Here is a 23,986-nt window from a genome sequence, read left to right on the forward strand (position 1 = left end):
CTAACTAGTGCGAGGTAAACAAAGCCACGTGTTTTTGGACAGCCACGTGCTTTTTGACAGACAACAACGCATCGCTAACCTCAGTACTGCCATCTTGACAGGCCTAAACCTTAGAGGTACCAACTTCACCTCACTAGCGCGTGGTAAACAAAGCCACGTGCTTTTTGACAGCCACGTGCTTTTTGACAGCTGTCACTTAACCTAACTAGTGCGAGGTAAACAAAGCCACGTGTTTTTCGACAGCCACGTGCTTTTTGACAGACAACAACGCATCGCTAACCTCAGTACTGCCATCTTGACAGGCCTAAACCTTAGTAGTACCAACTTAACCTAACTAGCGCGTGGTAAACAAAGCCACGTGCTTTTTTGACAGCTGTCATCCGCCATCTTTTAAACACTGTGCTGCCCTCTTGCGTCACCTGTCATCGGCAGTGCTGCCATCTTGGCGGGCCTAAACCTTAGTGCTACCAACTTAACCTCACTAGCGTGAGATAAACAAATCCACGTGCAGCTGTCATCCGCCATCTTTAATCACAGTGCTGCTCTCTTTAGCTACTTACCTTTGAAATGTGGTGGCGGATAATTTGAAAAATGCTTTTTGACAGCAGCCATCTTTGAGCACCGTGCTGCCCTCTTTAGCTACTTACCTTTGAAATGTGGTGGCGGTAAATTCCACGTGCTTTACAAACCCATGCGATTTTCTGACAGCTGTCATCCGCCATCTTTAATCACAGTGCTGCCCGGTGGCGGCAAATTCCACGTGCTCTTGTTTGGAAACAAATCAACATGCTTTTTTGACAGCTGTCAACCGCCATCTTTAATCACCGTGCTGCCCACTTTAGCTACTTACCTTTGAAATGTGGTGGCGGTAAATTCCACGTGCTTTACAAACCTATATGCTTTTCTGACAGCTGTCATCCGCCATCTTTAATCCAGAGAGAACAGTGCTGCCCTCTTTGTGGTGGCGGGAAATTCCACGTGCTCTTGTTTGGAAACAAACTCACGTGCTTTTTTCTGACAGCTGTCATCCGCCATCTTGCATCACAAACCTCAGTGCTGCACTCTTTAGCTAGATGCCTTTGAAATGTGGTGGTGGCAAATTGAAAAAATTCTATGTGCTCTTGTTTGGAAACAAAGCCACGTGCTTTTTTGACAGCTGACATCTGCCATCTTTAATCAATAGAGCACTGTGCTGCTATCATGCGGGCAATTTCGTCAGCTGTCATCCACCATCTTTAATCCACAGAGCACCGTGCTGCCCTCTTTATGACATGTAGTAGCGGGCAATTTGAAAAGTTCTGTTAGCTATCATCCGCCATCTTTAATCAAGAGAGCACCGTGCTGCCATCTTTAGCTAGATACCTTTGAAATGTGGTGGCGGCAATTTGAAAAATTCTATGTGCTCTTGTTTAGTAAACAAAGCCACGTGCTTTTTTGACAGCTGTCATCCACCATCTTTAATCAATAGAGAACTGTGCTGCTATCATGCGGACAATTCCGTCAGCTGTCATCCGCCATCTTTAATCCACAGTGCACCGTGCTGCCCTCTTTATGACATGTAGTAGCGGGCAATTTGAAAAGTTCTGTTAGCTATCATCCGCCATCTTTAATCAAGAGAGCACCGTGCTGCCATCTTTAGCTAGATACCTTTGAAATGTGGTGGCAGCAATTTGAAAAATTCTATGTGCTCTTGTTTAGTAAACAAAGCCACGTGCTTTTTTGACAGCTGTCATCCACCATCTTTAATCAATAGAGCACTGTGCTGCTATCATGCGGACAATTCCGTCATCTGTCATCCGCCATCTTTAATCCACAGTACACCGTGCTGCCCTCTTTATGACATGTATTAGCGGGCAATTTGAAAAGTTCTGTTAGCTGTCATCCGCCATCTTTAATCAAGAGAGCACCGTGCTGCCATCTTTAGCTAGATACCTTTGAAATGTGGTGGCGGCAAATTCCACGTGCTCTTGTTTAGTAAACAAACTCACGCGCTTTTTTGTCAGCTGTCATCCGCCATCTTACATCGCAAACCTCAGTGCTACACTCTTTAGGTACATACCTTTGAAATATGGTGGCGGATAATTTAAAAAGAAAAATTCTACAGCAGCCATCTCTCGGTGCTAATTGCACAAGATGGTGGCTATACATGACTCTTTAAAGGTGCTTATGCAAGATGGCCGCTATACATAGACGCCCTTGGGATGCTTACGCAAGATGGCGGTTATACATGGCTCCTTATGAGGGATGCTTGCGCAAGATGGCGGTTGCTCTTATGAGGCGGCTTAAGGATCCTTGGCTAGAGACGCCCTAAGGATGCTTGCGCAAGATGGCGCATGCAAGATGGCGGCTATACATAGCTCCTTATGAGACAGCCAGTACTCAATACAACATGTGATTAAAACATTGTCTGGTGTGTTCAGAACACTACATAAGTAGAATCGAACGCTGTACAACATGTTAGGGGATACCTTTGTTCTAAGAAGATCAGATTGAAACATAACAAGACTAGAATTGAACACAGCACTCGATACAACATGTAATCAGAACATTGATTGATGTGTTCAGATCACTAAACAAGTAGAACCGAACACTGTACAACATGTTAGGGGATACCTTTGTTTAGATTGAAACTAACAGGACTAGAATCGAACACTGCACTCGATGTCGTTAACCTTAACATGTGATCCGATACAACATGTTAGGGGATACCTTTGTCCTAAGAACCGAACACTGTACAACATGTTAGGGGATACCTTTGTTTAGATTGAAACATAACAAGACTAGAATTGAACACTGCACTCGATACAACATGTGATGATTGATGTGTTCAGATCACTAAACAAGTAGAACCGAACACTGTACAACATGTTAGGGGATACCTTTGTTTAGATTGAAACTAACAAGACTAGAATCGAACACTGCACTCGATGTCGTTACATGTGATCCGATACAACATGTTAGGGGATACCTTTGTTCTAAGAAAATTAGATTGAAACATAGCAAGCCTAGAATCGAACATTGTTTGATGTGTTCAGTACAACTTCAATGATTAACACACACTGTGCACATATCGCATAGCTATCTCAAATCAAAAAAAACACACTGTGCACATATCGCATAGCTAACACTTCAAATGATTTGCTTAGTACGAAAATAAATTTTAAAAATCTATACCGCGTAGCTAACTCGTTCATCGCACTGCTCAGACGCTTAGTAATTGCGAATACACTCATACGAAAATCAAGAAAGCACACTGCGTAGCCAACTCGCTCGGCTCACTCGCTTAGTAATTGCAACACTGATACACACACGGATAAGAATGTTCCGAGATACTACATACTTACATGTTTTTAAGGGGGGTGAAAGATCATAAATTATATGTACACATGTTGTCTCCTCCAAATTGTAAGATGAAATAGACGCAGTACTGCGAGTTTCCGCTCTAGCTGGCGAACGGAAGTAGCATGATATCTCAGCAAAAAAAAAAAAATACGCGTGAGCTTGCAAGTCAGACACAATGATGGATACCGAGATTCAAATCCTGGCAACTTATGCCGTCGGGAAGGGCATCCGGCGAGCATCTAGCTGTAAATCCCCGATTCTCGACAGATTCTTAATCCGAGTTCTTTGACGTCAGGAAGGGCAACCGGTCGAAAACTATAGTGTATGATGTATGAAGCTAGATACTGCTTGTTTTGCGTCAGGAAGGGCAACTCAACAAATTCTTGCGATTTAAAATCTTAGTCAGGATGGGCATCCGGCTGTAGTGATACAGCGATTTAAAATCTAAGAAGAGCATCTAGCTGTAAATCCCCGATTCTCGACAGATTCTTAATCCGAGTTCGTTGACGTCAGGAAGGGCAACCGTTTGAAAACAATAGTGTATGATGTAAGATGCTAGATACTGCTAGTTTTGCGTCAGGAACGGCAACTCAACAAATTCTTGCGATTTAAAATCTTAGTCAGGAAGGGCATCCGGCAGTAAAACAATAGTTCACGATACAGCGATTTACAATCTAAGAAGAGCATCTAGCTGTAAAACCCCCGATTCTCGAGTTGTAAAACAGATTCTTAATCCGAGTTCTTTGACGTCAGGAAGGGCAACCGCTCGAAAACAATAGTGTATGATGTAAGAGGCTAGATACTGCCAGTTTTACGTCAGGAAGGGCAACTCAACAAATTCTTGCGATTTAAAATCTTAGTCAGGAAGGGCATCCGGCTGTAAAACAATAGTTCACGATACAGCGATTTAAAATCTAAGAAGAGCATCTTGCTGTAAAACCGCCGATTCTCGAGTTGTAAAACAGATCCTTAATCCTAGTTCTTTGACGTCAGGAAGGGCAACCGGTTGAAAACAATAGTGTATGATGTAAGAGGCTAGATACTGCCAGTTTTGCGTCAGGAAGGGCAACTCAACAAATTCTTGCGATTTAAAATCTTAGTCAGGAAGGGCATCCGGCAGTAAAACAATAGTTCACGATACAGCGATTTACAATCTAAGAAGAGCATCTAGCTGTAAAACCCCCGATTCTCGACAGATTCTTAATCCGAGTTTTTTGACGTCAGGAAGGGCAACCGGTTGAAAACAATAGTGTATGATGTAAGAGGCTAGATACTGCTAGTTTTGCGTCAGGAACGGCAACTCAACAAATTCTTGAGATTTAAAAATCTTAGTTCTGCGTCAGGAAGGGCATCCGGCTGTAAAACAATAGTTCGTGATACAGCGATTTAAAATCTAAGAAGAGCATCTGGCTGTAAATCCCCGATTCTCAAGTTGTAAAACAGATTCTCAATCCGAGTTGTCAGGAAGGGCAACCGGTTGAAAACAATAGTGTAATATGTAAGAGGCTAGATACTGCTAGTTTTGCGTCAGGAAGGGCAACTCAACAAATTCTTGCGATTTAAAATCTTAGTCAGGAAGGGCATCCGGCAGTAAAACAATAGTTCGTGATTTAAAATCTAAGAAGAGCATCTAGCTGTAAAACCCCCGATTCTCGACAGATTCTTAATCCGAGTTCTTTGACGTCAGGAAGGGCAACCGGTTGAAAACAATTATCGAACACGCATCGCGAAGGCAAGAGTGTGCAGCGATATGCATGTTTAGACTTGCAGATTACGAAAGAAACATAAATAGACTTGAGTCTTAAAACAAATTCTTGCGATTTAAAATCTTAGTCAGGAAGGGCATCCGGCAGTAAAACAATAGTTCGTGATTTAAAATCTAAGAAGAGCATCTAGCTGTAAAACCCCCGATTCTCGACAGATTCTTAATCCGAGTTCTTTGACGTCAGGAAGGGCAACCGGTTGAAAACAATTATCGAACACGCATCGCGAAGGCAAGAGTGTGCAGCGATATGCATGTTTAGACTTGCAGATTACGAAAGAAACATAACAAGACTTGAGTCTTAAAACAAATTCTTGCGATTTAAAATCTTAGTCAGGAAGGGCATCCGGCAGTAAAACAATAGTTCGTGATACAGCGATTTAAAATCTAAGAAGAGCATCTAGCTGTAAATCCCCCGATTCTCGACAGATTCTTAATCCGAGTTGTCAGGAAGGGCAACCGGTTGAAAACAATAGCGTATGATGTAAGAGCTTAGATACTACTAGTTTTGCGTCAGGAAGGACAACTAGTCTTAAAACAAAACAGATTCTTAATCCGAGTTCTTTGACGTCAGGAAGGGCAACCGGTTGAAAACTATAGTGTATGATGTAAGAGGTTAGATACTGCTAGTTTTGCGTCAGGAAGGACAACTCAACGAATTCTTGCGATTTAAAATCTGTAAAACACATTTTTATTCCCAAGAGAATCGAACCCGAGACTACCGGGTGAGAGGCATGCACACTGTAGGCTATGGATTTGTTCTACAGTCTTTGAAGTTGTATCGACGTAGTCATTCTGAGCGATTTGTGGAATGCACGTGTTAGCTGAAATTGTACACGTATCTTCCGGCTGTAGTAGTAACCTTGAACGAAGACACGGTGTGCTGATAAGCGACTTGTAACTCACGAACGTCTTCTTAGCTGAGTAGCATTCAGCTCTTAACATATTATGATTGTACGGAGAGGTTAAAACACAGTACCAATTAAGGTTTAAATTATTCTGTTCTGTAAAACTGAAATAGTCCTCCTCTGTGGTGTAGTAGTTAGTGTGATTAGCTGCTACCCCCGGAGGTCCGAGTTCGATCCTAGCCTACTCCTACCGAAGAAGCCTGCACAAGGCTTATTACCTCCATCCGACAGATGAATCACCATCAACGTCTTGTACTCAAAAATCATTTTCGAAGGAGTCTGCACAAGGTTTAACGCCCCCTATCAACAGCCCTTACTTATTGCTGGCTTTTTTTTGCACACCCCGCCTCTTAGATCATACACCATAGTTTTACGACCGGTTGCCCTTCCTGACTAGGATTTTAAATCGATAACTAGATGTCCCGACATAGCCTACTCCTACCGAAGAAGCCTGCACACAGCTTATTGCCTCCATCCGACAGACGAATCACCCTCAACACTCTTGTACTCAAAATCATTTTCGAAGGAGTCTGCACAAGGTTTAACGTCCCCATCAACAACCCTTACTTATTGCTAGCTTTTTTTTGCACACCCCGCCTCTTAGATCATACACCATAGTTTTACGACCGGTTGCCCTTCCTGACTACGATTTTAAATCGATAACTAGATATCCCGACATAGCCTACTCCTACTGAAGAAGCCAGCACAAGGCTTATTACCTCCATCCGACAAATGAATCACCATCAACGTCTTGTACTCAAAAATCATTTTCGAAGGAGTCTGCACAAGGTTCAACACCCCCTATCAACAGCCCTTACTTATTGCTGGCTTTTTTTTCACACCCCGCCTCTTAGATCGTACACCATAGTTTTACGACCGGTTGCCCTTCCTGACTAGGATTTTAAATCGATAACTGGATGTCCCGACATAGCCTACTCCTACCGAAGAAGCCTGCACACAGCTTATTGCCTCCATCCGACAGATGAATCACCCTCAACACTCTTGTACTCAAAATCATTTTCGAAGGAGTCTGCACAAGGTTTAACGCCCCCATCAACAACCCTTACTTATTGCTAGCTTTTTTTTTGCACACCCCGCCTCTTAGATCATACACCATAGTTTTATACGACCGGTTGCCCTTCCTGACTAGGATTTTAAATCGACAACTAGATGTCCCGACATAGCCTACTCCTACCGAAGAAGCCTGCACATAGCTTAACGCCTCCATCCGACAAATGAATCACCCTCAAACACTCTTCAATCATTCTCACTACTTCGGAAGATAGCGGGTTAGAACTGGAAGCTGTAAAAAATAGCAAATGCTAGGCGAGGAGCCTGCGCGATCGTCATTACATAATCTAGCTAGATGCCCTTCCCGACGGCATAAGTTGCCAGGATTTGAATCGCGGTATCCATCATTGTGTCTGACTTGCAAGCACACGATTATTTTTTTTTTGTTGAGGCATCATGCTACTTCCGTTCGCCAGCTAGAGCGGAAACTCGCAGTACTGCGTCTATTTCATCTTACAACTTGGAGGAGACAACATGTGTACATATAATTTATGATCTTTCACCCCCCTTAAAAAACATGTAAGTATGTAGTATCTCGGAACATTCTTATCCGTGTGTGTATCAGTGTTGCAATTACTAAGCGAGTGAGCCGAGCGAGTTGGCTACGCAGAGTGCTTTCTTGATTTTCGTATGAGTGTATTCGCAATTACTAAGCGTCTGAGCAGTGCGATGAACGAGTTAGCTACGCGGTATAGATTTTTAAAATTTATTTTCGTACTAAGCAAATCATTTGAAGTGTTAGCTATGCGATATGTGCACAGTGTGTTTTTTTGATTTGAGATAGCTATGCGATATGTGCACAGTGTGTGTTAATCATTGAAGTTGTACTGAACACATCAAACAGTGTTCGATTCTAGGCTTGCTATGTTTCAATCTAATTTTCTTAGAACAAAGGTATCCCCTAACATGTTGTATCGGATCACATGTAACGACATCGAGTGCAGTGTTCGATTCTAGTCTTGTTAGTTTCAATCTAAACAAAGGTATCCCCTAACATGTTGTACAGTGTTCGGTTCTACTTGTTTAGTGATCTGAACACATCAATCATCACATGTTGTATCGAGTGCAGTGTTCAATTCTAGTCTTGTTATGTTTCAATCTAAACAAAGGTATCCCCTAACATGTTGTACAGTGTTCGGTTCTTAGGACAAAGGTATCCCCTAACATGTTGTATCGGATCACATGTTAAGGTTAACGACATCGAGTGCAGTGTTCGATTCTAGTCTTGTTAGTTTCAATCTAAACAAAGGTATCCCCTAACATGTTGTACAGTGTTCGGTTCTACTTGTTTAGTGATCTGAACACATCAATCAATGTTCTGATTACATGTTGTATCGAGTGCTGTGTTCAATTCTAGTCTTGTTATGTTTCAATCTGATCTTCTTAGAACAAAGGTATCCCCTAACATGTTGTACGGTGTTCGGTTCTACTTGTTTAGTGATCTGAACACATCAATCATTGTTCTGATCACATGTAACGACATCGAGTGCAGTGTTCAGTTCTAGTCTTGTTATGTTTCAATCTGATCTTCTTAGAACAAAGGTATCCCCTAACATGTTGTACAGCGTTCGATTCTACTTATGTAGTGTTCTGAACACACCAGACAATGTTTTAATTACATGTTGTATCGAGTACAGTGTTCGATTCTACTTATTTTGTGTTCTGAACACATCAATCAATGTTCTGATCACATGTTGTATTGAGTACTGGCTGTCTCATAAGGAGCTATGTATAGCCGCCATCTTGCATGCGCCATCTTGCGCAAGCATCCTTAGGGCGTCTCTAGCCAAGGATCCTTAAGCCGCCTCATAAGAGCAACCGCCATCTTGCGCAAGCATCCCTCATAAGGAGCCATGTATAACCGCCATCTTGCGTAAGCATCCCAAGGGCGTCTATGTATAGCGGCCATCTTGCATAAGCACCTTTAAAGAGTCATGTATAGCCACCATCTTGTGCAATTAGCGCCGAGAGATGGCTGCTGTAGAATTTTTCTTTTTAAATTATCCGCCACCATATTTCAAAGGTATGTACCTAAAGAGTGTAGCACTGAGGTTTGCGATGTAAGATGGCGGATGACAGCTGACAAAAAAGCGCGTGAGTTCGTTTACTAAACAAGAGCACGTCGAATTTGCCGCCACCACATTTCAAAGGTATCTAGCTAAAGATGGCAGCACGGTGCTCTCTTGATTAAAGATGGCGGATGACAGCCAACAGAACTTTTCAAATTGCCCGCTACTACATGTCATAAAGAGGGCAGCACGGTGCACTGTGGATTAAAGATGGCGGATGACAGCTGACGAAATTGTCCGCATGATAGCAGCACAGTGCTCTATTGATTAAAGATGGTGGATGACAGCTGTCAAAAAAGCACGTGGCTTTGTTTACTAAACAAGAGCACATAGAATTTTTCAAATTGCCGCCACCACATTTCAAAGGTATCTAGCTAAAGATGGCAGCACGGTGCTCTCTTGATTAAAGATGGCGGATGATAGCTAACAGAACTTTTCAAATTGCCCGCTACTACATGTTATAAAGAGGGCAGCACGGTGCACTGTGGATTAAAGATGGCGGATGACAGCTGACGGAATTGTCCGCATGATAGCAGCACAGTGCTCTATTGATTAAAGATGGTGGATGACAGCTGTCAAAAAGCACGTGGCTTTGTTTACTAAACAAGAGCACATAGAATTTTTCAAATCGCCGCCACCACATTTCAAAGGTATCTAGCTAAAGATGGCAGCACGGTGCTCTCTTGATTAAAGATGGCGGATGATAGCTAACAGAACTTTTCAAATTGCCCGCTACTACATGTCATAAAGAGGGCAGCACGGTGCTCTGTGGATTAAAGATGGCGGATGACAGCTGACGAAATTGCCCGCATGATAGCAGCACAGTGCTCTATTGATTAAAGATGGCAGATGTCAGCTGTCAAAAAAGCACGTGGCTTTGTTTCCAAACAAGAGCACATAGAATTTTTTCAATTTGCCACCACCACATTTCAAAGGCATCTAGCTAAAGAGTGCAGCACTGAGGTTTGTGATGCAAGATGGCGGATGACAGCTGTCAGAAAAAAGCACGTGAGTTTGTTTCCAAACAAGAGCACGTGGAATTTCCTGCCACCACAAAGAGGGCAGCACTCTTCTCTCTGGATTAAAGATGGCGGATGACAGCTGTCAGAAAAGCATATAGGTTTGTAAAGCACGTGGAATTTACCGCCACCACATTTCAAAGGTAAGTAGCTAAAGTGGGCAGCACGGTGATTAAAGATGGCGGTTGACAGCTGTCAAGAAAGCATGTTGATTTGTTTCCAAACAAGAGCACGTGGAATTTGCCGCCACCGGGCAGCACTGTGATTAAAGATGGCGGATGACAGCTGTCAGAAAATCGCATGGGTTTGTAAAGCACGTGGAATTTACCGCCACCACATTTCAAAGGTAAGTAGCTAAAGAGGGCAGCACGGTGCTCAAAGATGGCTGCTGTCAAAAAGCATTTTTCAAATTATCCGCCACCACATTTCAAAGGTAAGTAGCTAAAGAGAGCAGCACTGTGATTAAAGATGGCGGATGACAGCTGCACGTGGATTCGTTTATCTCACGCTAGTGAGGTTAAGTTGGTAGCACTAAGGTTTAGGCCCGCCAAGATGGCAGCACTGCCGATGACAGGTGACGCAAGAGGGCAGCACAGTGTTTAAAAGATGGCGGATGACAGCTGTCAAAAAAGCACTTGGCTTTGTTTACCACGCGCTAGTTAGTTTAAGTTGGTACTACTAAGGTTTAGGCCTGTCAAGATGGCAGTACTGAGGTTAGCGATGCGTTGTTGTCTGTCAAAAAGCACGTGGCTGTCGAAAAACACGTGGCTTTGTTTACCTCGCACTAGTTAGGTTAAGTGACAGCTGTCAAAAAAGCACGTGGCTGTCAAAAAGCACGTGGCTTTGTTTACCACGCGCTAGTGAGGTGAAGTTGGTACCTCTAAGGTTTAGGCCTTTCAAGATGGCAGTACTGAGGTTAGCGATGCGTTGTTGTCTGTCAAAAAGCACGTGGCTGTCCAAAAACACGTGGCTTTGTTTACCTCGCACTAGTTAGGTTAAGTTGGCACTAGTGAGGTTTAGGCCCGTCAAGATGGCAGCAGTGAGGTTAGCGATGCGTTGTTGTCGATGAAAGCTGTCAGAAAGCACGTGGCTTTGTTTACAAATTCAAATCTCCCGCCAAAATTCAAATTTCCCGCCAGAATTCAAATTTCCCCCGCCGCGGGCTGAGGAGGAGGCCGCCGAACTCTCCCATTATACTACTGATGGTATATTTGTGATGAAGACAATGTTGAGTCAAGAGCTCCACGTGTTGGTGAAGATATGGGTGTGGTCTACCACGTACCTTCCCTGGTATTGTTAAGGATGTTGGGCATGACCCCAGACCGAACCTATTATCGAGTAATTGGATTCATTGCTCGTAACATTTAATAAACGCAACTAATTATTTTGCATCATATTGTAGTGACCAACTTCGTGATATGCCGCTAGACTTCCTAACATTCCATCGCTCATCATGAGACGATGTTGACTAAAGGATGCTCCATGTCTGTTATTTCAAGTGAATTGTGGCTGCGGTGATTGTTCTCCTTAAGAGACAAGTCATTAACCTAAAGAGGATCAAGAATTTCGACCACCCGAAGAATTTGATTACTTGTGGCAGTTAACAATAATAATAATAGATCACATAGGGAAGAATGGGTGGGGCGGCGGTTTGTTCTGAGAGGCAAAACCTTAACTGAAGGAGGAACTGAGGTAATAATAATAATAATAATAATAATAATAATAATAATAATAATAATAATAATAATAATAATAATAATAATAATAACGCAACGATGAATATATTTAACAAAAAGTCAGTGCCCAGGAATGCTAAATTGAGACAGTACAAAACTCTAGTTCTTCCAGCAGCTTAATATGCAACCGTGTGTTCGAATACCGTCTCAGATAAAAGAATAAGCAAAAAAGAAAGAAAGAGAATCCTAAGGAAAATATTGGGTCCTATTTAGAAGAATGGCGTATACATTTTTTTTTTTTTTTTTTTTGCTAGGGGCTTTACGTCGCACCGACACAGATAGGTCTTATGGCGACGATGGAATAGGAAAGGCCTAGGAGTTGGAAGGAAGCGGCCGTGGCCTTAATTAAGGTACAGCCCCAGCATTTGCCTGGTGTGAAAATGGGAAACCACGGAAAACCATCTTCAGGGCTGCCGATAGTGGGATTCGAACCTACTATCTCTCGGATGCAAGCTCACAGCCGCGCGCCTGTACGCGCACGGCCAACTCGCCCGGTCGTATACAAATTGAGACCAGAACAAGATTTATACAAAACATCAGAAAATTTTTGTTCATGCTTTCAGTAAATGAAGATTTTCTTTGATCACCTGTACAGAATGGACAAGAGCGGATTATCAAAACAACTTTTTGAACCTGCGCGTCTGTGAGAATGGATCCCTAACTGAAATTAATTTGAATGCTGGATACGAAACACACACAGCCCCCGAGCCAAAGGAATTTGAAATTTAGAATTCATGACCCGGCTGGGACTTGAATCCAGGACCTTTCGGACCAAAGGGCTAATCATGGAGCCGGATATCAAAAATATTATCAGCCTTCACACCAATAATTGTTCAACGAACGAATCGACTACGCGATAGAGGTCGATTTACTGTAAGTTTACATTCGGGAGTGATAAGTCCGAATCCTGCCGTTGTCCCACCGTTGTTTTCCATTTTCAAACTAGACAAATGCCTCACTTGTTCCTTAATTGAGCCCACGGCCGCTGCACTTCCAGTCCAAGCACTTCTCTACCTCAGTGTCGCCGAAAACTAGGCTGTGTTAATCAACTGTGAACCGAAGAAAATAAATTACTGTAAGAAGGCAATATTTTTCCACTCCTCGAAGAATGGGGATTGGAGTAAAACACGAGGTGGAACATGAATTTTGAGAAGATAAATATTATTTCCTACATATCGTAGAACTACTCAACATTGGAATAGAGCAAGAGTTAGTCACAAGATATCGGATAACTGATAAATGAGAGCATCCCGGCAGAAATAAATATAAAGATCCCTGATTCAGCTTGTCCTTCGAGTCACTACTGCTGTATTCTACTGTATGTTGTGAACTCCTGTTGGGTTTAATCAGCTCTGTTCTTTCGCTTATGAAGAAGACTAAGTCGGAAAAATAGATCTATGAACCCCATCACGAAATATACTTCAACTTTATGTTTGACAATTTAAAACCCAGAGGAAGTTATAGATAATCTGTAGAGAAAAGTGAAGGGAGAGTGTTTTCTCGAAGTCCATAAAAGTTTATGAAGTATAACCAATGTTTTCTAAACGTTCTTGCACTGCAGGATTGCCCTACTTCATTAATCACATAGCAAATTCACTTAAAACTCATAAATAGGCGACTCATTAGAGTGTTAGTTTCTCTACCATCTGTTATAGTGAAACGGAACGTCGAAATTGTTACGTGGCAGCATGTATAGTGCCAAAACCATGGCCTGCCAAGTGATCGTGGTGATTACTGTTTTGGGAAAGGGTACAACTGGAGAACTACCCTTTCTTGCAACTATACTTTCCTTCACATATCTCGGCGATTCGTTGCGCAGAGAGGGAGAGAGGGCTAGATACAGAACGAGGTATAGCTGTGAAGGTGGAAGTATTGGAGAAACCAAGGGAGAGAGGAAGTGCTATTATAGATGTACCGAATGAAGAAATCCCGCCCTTTCCTGTGTACATTTTATGGGTCCTCTCATCACCATCCATGCCAAAAGCGTGCTGTGCTGAACACCCTCATCAGCCGAGCAGGGGTGGTTAGTGAGGAGGATAAATTAAACGGTGAACTTCAGTTCATAATCAGAACATTCCGGAGCAATGGCTACTCAATGAAACAGATTGACGAAGTACTACATCCTATGCCAAAGGACCGATTGTTACATGATTCTCGATCTTTGAGTCCGGCCTTCTTGCCATACATATAACCTGTCACGGATAAGATTGGCAATAATCCCAGAAGGCACAATATCATCGTAGACAATTGCTTGCGATCTATTAAAGATCCTACTTGTTTAAACTTTGCTGGGATATATATGATTCCTTCCACCTGTAAATCGGTTTATGTTTGCCGAACATGTTGGAAGGTAGCAACGAGGGTCTTTGCCAGCTAGAGAAGTCTGCTGTGACAGAACATGCCATACATAATGACCATCAAATAATTTTGTATGTAACTTCTGTTCTATCTCCCAAATACTGGATACTGGCCGCACTTAAGCGACCAGCAGATTACAATTATTACGCAAACTAATATATCCAAATTAAGTGTTACTATGTCATTTAGTGGTCGTGAAAGTCTACGTATTAAGATAGTATGATCAGAGTAAAACTTGGAAGCTGTTCTACTCTTCGAAGTATTAAGGTATCCGCAGAAGGAAGGGAAGAGCTACGAAAGGCGTGAATATGAAAGACACCCTAGGTCTTACAAAACGTAATACTGTCTGGGTGACAAGAGAACCAATCAAGAACGTGGCTGTTGACATCGTGATTGTAGCCGCATGATCTTTAGTTTTGCGTAGAATCGAAACCTCAAGAACGTTGGAAGAGAACAAAGGGGATTCCTTTTTTCTTTTTTCTTTTTTTTCGTAGATGTTTAACGTCGCAGTAACGCATTGAAGGCTTTCTGTGACGCAAGGATGGGAAAGAAGCAACCATGACCTTCATTACGGTACAACACCAGCATTTGTCTGGTGTGAACATGGGGAAACACGGAACACCATCTCTAGGGCTGCCGACGGTGGGGTTCACACCCACCATAGCTCACAGCATGCGACTCTAACCACGTGGGCAACTCACTCGATCAAAGTGTTTGATAGCCGAGTGGCACAGTTACTCGCTTCTCGCCAAGGTGACCACAGTTTGAATTCTGGTCAACACATGGTGGATTTTTGAAATTGAAATGACGTCTCTCTAGTTCGGATTCCATGTAAAACTGGATGTTCCATGGCTATGGTCACGAAATCAAAAGTCACGTAAAACTTCAAGCTTGCTTGCCTATCTGCTCGCTTTTTTTGCCCAAGGAAGCTCGAAATGTAAGAGCCTGGAACAAGTAATTATTATTATTATTATTATTATTATTATTATTATTATTATTATTATTATTATTATTATTATTATTATTATACTGCAAACTGTGTCGCACATGTGAATTTGGCCCTGTTTTACGACCGGATGCCCCTTCTGACGCCAATCATGTGTGGAAGGATGTAATCACTATTGCGTGTTTCTGTGGTGGTTGGTAGTGTGGTGTGTCGTCTGAATATGAAGAAGAGAGTGTTGTAAAAAACACAAACAGCCAGTCCCCGAGCCAGAAGAATTAATCAAACGCAATTAAAATCCCCGACCTGGCCGGGAATCGAATCCAGGGCCCTCTGAACCGAAGTCCTCAACGCTGACCATTCAGCCAAAGAGTCTGACATTATTATTATTATTATTATTATTATTATTATTATTCCGTTGTTGTCCTTGTATATTATATATTGATGTAGGCCTAAAACAATTACTGAACTTGAAGTGCTAGGTTATTTAGGGAGTCGAACTCCATACGATGCAGTCTGATTCGTAGGTGATACTGACTATAATGCAGCGGCCAGCAACAGCAGCTCGATGTTAATCTTCACCTTGGTAAACTAGCCAAGGAAAAGGCGAACATGGATACTGCCCACGTCATAAACATCTGGAGTCATCTAGTCGCTGTTCTGGATGCAAGCTGTGCTTAACTCTGATGTACTGAGCAAGCTCGTTGTTGCAGCATCCTCCGCACGAGCTAGTTTATGCAGTTGCAGCGTCTTGCCTTACCGGAGTCTGCACCCCGTAGTGAATCTTTAGAGATGATTTGTAGCATGCTCAGAAGTAATAAATTTATTCCCTGTGTAAATTTTAAATACCTGGTATGACAGCTTTGCATGGACCCAAATGAGGAGAGGTACATTAACTTGTTGCTAGGTCGTTTGTGCCTGCTGTGACTCCATAAAGGCCAAAAGGCAGATCGCCCGCATGAAGCGCTTATAGACCCCAATAAGATTTGCTGTCAAGATATAACTTGTTACCTTATGAGGAATATTTATTCCCCTTGCGCAAACCTCAATAAAATATTCTCATTTGATTCCTTAAAATTTAGTACCTATAGAGTTCCTGTATAAGTACCACCCACCAAACTTCATATCGGCTGGAGAATTTATGATGACTGGAAGAAATCAATAGACCTCACATATTAATTATTTTTCATCACAGGATGATGTTATTTTTCTCCCCTTCTTCTCTGTATTCATATTCCGAATTATGGCTATCATCATCATCATCCCCTGCCCTCTGGTGAAGAGTTAGGGTACATACTTCTTACCTAAAGACCTCGGGTGCAATTCTTGGCTAGCCTAAGGATTTTAATTATCTTCTTATTGGTGGCATTTAGCAATATACAGTATCTTCTGAAGACAGTTGGTAACTTAATTGTCTTATTTAATTTACTTCATTTAGCTCCTTTAGGAGCATAGGGTTTCGACGAATTTTCGCCAACGGACTCTGCAGTGAGCCATCCAATGAAGTTCTCCCCGTATCTTCCCTTCCTCGCTTGCCTTCCCCAGTAGGAATCTCTTCCAGGTCTGCCGTGGTCAACCACGCCTTCGTTGTCCCTTAGGTTTCCATTCCAGGGCTTGCTTCTCGATGGTTCCATCCTGCTTCCTCAACGCGTGTCCTATCCACCTCCACTTCCGTTGTTTGATCTGGTTTCCAATAGGGTGTTCCTCCTGTCACATCCTATAGATCTTCTTTACTGACAATGTCCGGTCATTGAAATTTAGGACCCTGAAAGACATTTGGTAAATGTTCCTTAATCATGAGATTCGTCGGCGTCCTACACTTCTCTCGAAGATCTCCCCTTGCATGACGGTAATGACGGTAATGACTACTAAGACAGATGGCCTGGAGTTTAATGAAAATGCATACTAGGGAAATGCTAGTTGCTTTACGTTGCACCGACACGGATAGGTTTTATGGTGACGATGGGATAGGAAAGGCCTAGGAGTTGTAAGGAAGCGGCCGTGGCCTTAACTAAGGTACAGCCGGGCTGAGTGCCCCCGGTGGTATTTGAAGGTGCTCAAATACGACAGCCTCGTGTCGGTAGATTTACTGGCACGTAAAAGAACTCCTGCGGGACTAAATTCCAGCACCTCGGCGTCTCCGAAGACCGTAAAAGTAGTTAGTGGGACGTAAAGCAAATAACATTATTATTATTATTAACTAAGGTACAGCCCAGCATTTTCCTGGTGTGAAAATGGGAAACCACGGAAAACATCTTCAGGGCTGCCAACAGTGGGGCTCGAACCCACTATCTCCCGAATTCAAGCGCCCCTAACCGCACGGCCAACTTGCTCGGTTTTTATATTGTCAAAGCTAAGAATGAGACCGAGACAGGTCAATGAAAGTGCACTATGGCTTCTGGAAAAGAACGATTTTTTCTTTTCCAGAAGCCATAGTGCACTGTAAACACTATATCTCGCCAGCAAAGGCATATACTCCTTTAAAAAAAATCAGCAAAAAATCGTATAGAAATTCAATAAACCAGAGTATTTATAGTGCAAAACGAATTTAGCACAATTAATTATTGCGCAAGCGTGATTAAAATTCTTAAAGGTAGTTAATGCTGGGCTTTTTAAAAGTATGTACATTATTTCATAAACGATATAGAGAGTGGATTTTTAGGCAGTAATAGGCCTAGGTTAGAATGCAAACTTACTGAAGCGGGTAACAAGTATAGTCTATCCTGCACTACGGTTATGCTATGGGCTTTACATAAACTTTAGGCGTACGGGCCATCAGAACCCCTGAGTTGATACTACTCTCGCTACATAACGGAAGGTCACGCTAAACCATCTATCAATCAATCAATACCTATCTGCATTTAGGACAGTCGCCCAGGTGGCAGATTCCCTATCTGATGTTTCCTAGCTTTTTCTTAAATGATTTCAAAGAAATAGGAAATTTATTGAACATCTCCCTTGGTGAGTTATTCCAATCCGTTACTCCCCTTCCCATGAACGAATATTTGCCCCAATTTGTCCTCTTGAATTCCAACTTTATATTCATATTGTGATCTTTCCTACTTTTAAAGGCACCACTCAAACTTATTCGTCTACTAATGGCATTCCACGCCATCTCTCCACTGACAGCTCGGAACATGCCACTTAGTCGAGCAGCTCGTCTCCTTTCTCCCAAGTCTTCAAAGCCTAAACTTTGCAACATTTTTGTAACGCTACTCTTTCGTCGGAAATCACCCAGAACAAATCGAGCTGCTTTTATTTGGAATTTTTGCAGTTCATGAATCAAGTAATCCTGGTGAGTGTCCATACACTCGAACCATAAACTAGTTGGGGTCTTACCAGAGAATTATATGCCCTCTCCTTTATATCCTTACTACAACCCCTAAACACTCTCATAACCATGTGCAGAGATCTGTACCCGTTATTTACAATCCCATTTCTGTGAATACCCCAGTGAAGATCTTTCCTTACATTAACACCTAGATACATACAGTGATCCCCATAAGGAACTCTCACCCCCATCAACACAGTAATTAAAACTGAGAGGACTTTTCCTATTTGTGAAACTCACAACCTGATTTTTAACCCCGTTTATCATCATACCATTTCCTGCTGTCCATCTCACAACATTATCGAGGTCGTTTTGCAGTTGCTCACAATCTTGCAACTTATTTGTTACTCTATACAGAATAACATCATCCGCAAAAAGCCTTATCTCTGATTCCACTTCTTTACTCATATCATTTATATATATAAGAAAACATAAAGGTCCAGTAATAACGCCTTGAGGAATTCCCTTCTTAATTATTACAGGGTCAGATAAAGCCTCGCCTACTCTAATTCTCTGAGAGATATTTTCTAGAAATATAGCAACCCATTCAGTCACGCTTTTGTCTAGTCCAGTTGCACTCATTTTTGCCAGTAGTCTCCCATGATCCACCCTATCAAATGCTTTAGGCAGATCAATAGCGATACAGTCCATTTGACCTCCTGAATTCAAGATATCTGCTATATCCTGCTGGAATCCTACAAGTTGAGCTTCAGTGGAATAACCTTTCCTAAACCCAAACTTCCTTTTATCGAACCAGTTATAATTTCGCAAATACGTATAATATAATCAGAAAGAATGCCTTACCGAAGCTTACATGCAACGCACGTCAAACTTACTGGCCTGTAATTTTCAGCTTTATGTCTATCACCCTTTCCTTTATACACAGTGTCTACTATAGCAACTCTCCATTCATTTGGTATAGCTCCTTCATGCAAACAATAATCAAATAAGTACTTCTGACATGCTACTATATTCCAACCAATTGTCTTTAGTATATTCCTAGATATTTTATCAATTCCAGCCGATTTTCTAGTTTTCAAATTTGTATATTATTGTCATTGTTATCATAATTATGTAAATTTTAATACTTCTAATATAACACTTATTTTAACCAAATTATTACTGCCTAAACATTCACGGTCTAGTAATGAATGTACGTTAAACATTAAAATTTGTGTTTAAGTAGTCATTAGAAGTTCTGATTTTACTAAATTCGAAATTGAAAAATTTGACCTCCCTCACATAAAATCCATAGCAATTGAAAGGAAGTTAAAAGTATAACAGTACTTTTCGTGTAAATTAGATCCCTTGTTGCACGCCTTATGGTAATAGTTTAGTACTCTGTGAACACAGTGTAGGTACTCATTTGTATCCTGACCCCAGACATTGGAAAAATAGTACAACATGGATTCAGATGACAGTCTTTACCGCTACGAAGCATGTTACTCAACGTGAGTCTAGTTGTAGTGCCAAGGTTCAGTAAACAGAAATAACTTACTGTAATTCAAAGATCTCCATTAATTCTTCCTTAGGAATAGATTTTTAATTGATGATACGTAAATTATTTCAACATCATTCCTTGCGAGTGTGTATTATAATATTATGAAATGTGTGGTCACAACGTGCAATAAATCTAAATATAATTTGCAGATCAGTTTGCTTTTATCTCTTTGCGGTTTTAGATGATTATCAGCTCCTTCTGTTGATCGGTGGTGGAGCGTCGACCTCCGGATCCCAAGTTCGCGGGTTCAAACCCGGCAGAGATATTCGCAGTTTTAAAGGGTAAAAGAAATGTCCATTCTATACTCCCATGTCGTATTATGTCTGCATGTACGATCTCTGGTGACACATTGAACCCTTGAACATACCGTTCCATCGTTGGTCGTCTGCCTCGGCAGCTTCAGTAGAGCAATAGCGTATTCTTGGATCTTGAGGTCGCTGCGAGTTTTTTTTTTTCTGTCACATCATCGATCAAAGGATAGGGTTCAGAGGAGAGCATAACTACTTCAAATGAGGGGCAAAAATGTGCTTTCTACAATATTTATTCAATGCAAAACACGATAAGTTACTTATTAAATAGGCAAGAAACGTCACTGAAAATGTTCACAACATGTTTTAACGCAGTCACAATGCATAACGTGACTGGTAAAGTTTTTATTGAAATTGTCTATTATTGTATTTCAAAGAATGAATATATAGTGTAGCATTCGTGGACAGCGAAAACCAGAAAAGAATTTAAAAACTGAAAATCGGGCACCATTGATTCAAACGATAACTGAGAGTTAACCCACGCGATCGTGGAAAATCTGGCCTTCAACAAGTAGAATTCCAGAATACATTTAGGTAAGGTTATCCACCATTCGAATATCCTATCCGATTTGGAACACGCCCCAAATGGATCCTTAATCGAACCAAATCGACTATCAGTTGCTTTCGATAGGTTGCGAAAATTACCTGAAAGCATTGTGTTCATTACAAGTTAACAGCAATTGTTACAATCAAAAAATAAAATTCCACCATGTATTGTCATCTCGTGACACCCGTAAGTTACAGAGGAATCCCGATGCTGAATATGCATCACCTCAAACAGATGTTCAGAAGGAACCAATAACACTTGATCCGATGGGACCTTACGTTACATCGTTCTGCAGGAAAAAAGCTGCGAAATGCAGGAAAACATTAATCCATTACAAATTTAGAAGAAATGCCAAACACTGAAGTTAAAGAAAACTGATAAATCATTTGAAAATGTTCTTACTAAACCAACTTTCACGTTATGAAACAATTACGTCGTTAAATTTATTAAATTACAAGTCCACAATATAAACAAACAAAAGTCCAATTTTCTATAACTACTACTACAATTACAAATATGTCCACCTACACTTGTCCCATTAAATCAAACTACAAGTGATTGGTAGATCAACGTCTCACATAAATAATTTGAATTACGAAAAATGAAAATAAAATATATTAACAGCTGTCGAATCGAAACCGCATTCGTAGTGTAAATTCTACATAAATGTACTAAGTGTCAACACACGGCACTATCATAATATACCGGACGTCCGAACAATAACCCTTAAAGTAAAGGCAAGCAAGTAAAAAACAAAAGTTCATCGAACTTGAACACGCGCGGCTAAGCAGTTAATGACCAGTCTCCATTAGCCCGGTTTCCACGTGGGACAACGCTTAAATTCATGCTGCTACGGATGCAACGCAATGCAACCTTCTGGCTAATAAGAATTATGTCCTGAATAGACTTGCTAATATCATTCACATCCACTTCTGCAAACACTAACATCGTTCAAGTCGATTCGAAAAAAAGCCTAACTTATGACTCGACTATGTACATACGACGCCCTAATCCTGTCACTGAGCCCACGTTACAGTGTCGACTCATCCTTAGATTATATAAAACACGCGGATCCTAAATCTATCGTTGAGCCAACGTTATGGTATCTACACATCATTCATACTGCCAGTCGAAATCGAAACTTTTAACACAATGTCCGGATATTTAAATCTGATCTTCGTTGAAACTCTTAACACATGAAGTGAAATTCGCTACAGAAATGAACTCGAATCTGGAAATATTACTGTGTGTATTTCCTACAATAAAACGTGAAATCGAATTTAAACAACATGTTTAATCTATTCCTCAACACAATCACAACACATGCAGTTAAGATCGCTAAATAAAAATAAACTCAACTCTCGATTAATATTACATAATATCACTGAAAACAGCAATCACTACCATCACGATATTCACGGTATGACTCGAGTGTGAGGCTCCAACTGACCTACCATGTCAACACTCCAAACATGAATCATCGTGAACCATCCAGTGAAGTAACTTGCCATCAATCTACGCAAGCTAAACTCTCGGTATAATGAATTTCATTTTTCACACCCGCAATGTTTCCAGTCAGCAATATTTTCGTCTCGTAAAAATACAGAATAGAATTCAGTGTACAATACTCAAGTATTACCTTGACCGTGTGTCAGAATTTATTTTGTTCGTGAGGTCGGCTATCACAAAATGCACTTCGCTGGTATCAAATAGAACCGTCACTTAGACTTAACTGCCATTACCTACGGTCTTACATAAAATAGTAATGATAAGAGCACATCAACTTGTACTTAAAATAGGCGTTACAACGCGCTCACTTGGATTTGACAACCTTTATATTCATCAATCGTTCTAGATTGCTATAGGACATCGTTCCTCTTAAAGAGCCTGTCTCAGAAATATTAAATTTCAACCTATACACCATGCCACAAAAATTCCTCTCCGTCGAAATACAGGGTCTCTTATCTTCGGCATCCTGCTTATTCTACACCACTCATAAAATTCAGGCTTACTCTGCCATTAACATCTTTCTAACTATTATCATAATATTTCATTTCCATTACAAAGAATTTCTTCTGGTTTGAAACTTCAGTAAATACAAGCGATCCCATGACCAAACAAATTTATAATGATCTCACAATTAACTTATCGCAATTTTTCCTGACTTCAGGAGCAAAACAGCATAGCGTGATTTCCTGTATCACAAAACACGGTGTCACAAAATTCAAGTTTCCAAAAAATGCCGATTTATGATTTTCTTCACTGGATTTCGATATACACCGCAAATCTCGCATGACATTACTGCTGAACACATAATTTATCATCTCAATTTTATCCTCGCGTGAATATTATTATTATTATTATTATTATTATTATTATTATTATTATTATTAATATGCTTATTATTATTATTATTATTATTATTATTATTATTATTAATATGCTTATTATTATTATTATTATTATTATTATTATTATTATTATTATTATTATTATTATAACTCGATAATTTGATATTTGACTTCATCACACTCATAACGGTCATTTTATCGTTATCATTATTGTAATTTTTACCGGCCCGAACATTTTCATTGCAATATTTAACTTCACTTTTAAATTTTTTAAGAATAAATAGTAGACAATTCGCCTTCACACTAGAATAACGACAAGATACATCATCATCGTCGCAATACTTAAATTTTCACACGCCACATATGCAACGCGATATTATGATTTATTGATTAATTAATTTAAAGGGACAAGCATTTACATTTCTAACTACAAGACATGATATTTAAATTAGACAGACCTGTAATTTCATCGTCGGCATGGCATTATCTTGACTTCATTTTATGCCAGCCACCTCGGACAGCCTCTCATAATTGCAGGACACATTCTTCGCTTAAAACATTATATTATAAATACACAGATTTTGCACTTGGCTTGAAGCAACACACATTTAAAAAAATTATATCTAACACTTGACAAGAATTTTATTATGTACACTTATACAACAGTTAAATCGCTCCACTTGGTGTCGAGAACTCAACTAATACAGTTTACGAAATCTTCCAACTCCTTCCTATCCAGA

This window comes from Anabrus simplex, chromosome 1 (assembly GCF_040414725.1).
Source record: "Anabrus simplex isolate iqAnaSimp1 chromosome 1, ASM4041472v1, whole genome shotgun sequence".
Lineage (NCBI taxonomy): Eukaryota > Metazoa > Arthropoda > Insecta > Orthoptera > Tettigoniidae > Anabrus > Anabrus simplex.